General features: G+C 53.6%; 1 protein-coding gene and 1 long non-coding RNA gene across 2 annotated transcripts in view; both read left to right on the forward strand.

The window, feature by feature from the left end:
* The window catches only part of LOC100742105 (cysteine-rich motor neuron 1 protein-like), a 159018-nt gene that overhangs the window by 50301 nt on the left and 107485 nt on the right, over positions 1 to 1232 (forward strand). The window lies entirely within an intron of this gene.
* LOC112213419 overlaps positions 7 to 1232 on the forward strand; it is a 16838-nt gene continuing 15612 nt past the window's right edge. The window contains exon 1 of the long non-coding RNA XR_002947314.2: positions 7 to 302. This is a non-coding gene — a long non-coding RNA (uncharacterized LOC112213419). The remainder of the gene's footprint in view (positions 303 to 1232) is intronic.

Genomic DNA, 1232 nt, shown 5'->3' on the forward strand with positions numbered 1-1232 from the left:
CGCTCGCGCCTCGCGTGAGTTTCGGTTCGCGGTCGTCGAGATAACGACGCGTCGTCGTTTCCGCGCTCGTCGACCAACTTCTACTCGTCCGAGCAAGAAAAGCGTGAGCTGTCGTTTCGCGATTTCGCCTACGTCGTTTGTCGCGTGTTTTGGTGAATCGATAAGCTCGAACGTTGTACGAGCCGTTGAAAACAGTGTGATACAGCGTCGATTATTATCATGGTCGACGGGATAGATGGGCGATACGGTAGGATCCTACGGTGTTCGTCGATCGGATGTTTTCTTTCCGAGGGATATCCCGAGTAAGTAGCGCGTAGACACGCCGAAGATTGCCGGTGCCCCGCGATCGTCGCTAACGGACGCGCGTGTTCTCTCGACGAGCGACTACCGTTCAAGGACGATCTAGTGCGTAGATCAAGGCCATCGAGTAAGCGGCCTTTCTTTCCCTCCCTCTGCCCCTCTCTCAAACGATTACGAACAACTGTAGGAACGAAGAAGAGAGAACCGCGAAGACAAGAGAATTATGGTGGAAGGGCGTGCAAGGGATTTTAGTTTGCGGTTTTCTCGTTGCCAGCCAGATATCGTGCAATTTGAATTCGTCCCGCGCCCCTCCCATTTATCGTTGGCCTGGAACTAAACTGGAATTTCAGGGTTGACCTTGGAGACCGCTTCGCTTATCGCGTCGTCAGTTGATGTTTATTTTTCACGAGACGTTAACTACGAAGCTCGGCGCGGTCGTGTCGGTTGCCCGTGCTTTTTCCAACCTACAGTTTCTCAGGAATTCGCGGTGGCCGTGAAAGACGAGCAAAGCCACAGGTGGCGGTCAGAATGAATCAATGAATCAATGGTGGGGCGGGGGAAGGGGCGAGTCAAACGATGTTTTCGCTCGCTTCGCGTGCTCGCGACGCTCGTTTTTCCTCTGGCTTTGCTGTCGGGCGACGAAGGCCGGCCGATCGACGCGCGCTAATTACCTACATAACCGTTGACTCGAAAAATACGAGAATACGCGCGTCTTTTCCTTCCGCGACGTTCGAACGTCGAGTAAAATTGCAGAACGTTCAGCCTTTAGCCGGGCTACCCGCGCTCAAACCACTTTGTCAGCGTTATGCAAATGGAGCAGAGAGCTCGTCGTCGCACGCACCGACAGCGAGCAAATTATTCGCCGGTTCCGAGAATTCTAGGTAATAATTAGAACGTGTTAGGGAAATTGCGGCGGCGGAGTCTCGACTCGG

The sequence above is a fragment of the Bombus impatiens genome, unplaced genomic scaffold, assembly GCF_000188095.3.
Source record: "Bombus impatiens unplaced genomic scaffold, BIMP_2.2 scf_0647, whole genome shotgun sequence".
Lineage (NCBI taxonomy): Eukaryota > Metazoa > Arthropoda > Insecta > Hymenoptera > Apidae > Bombus > Bombus impatiens.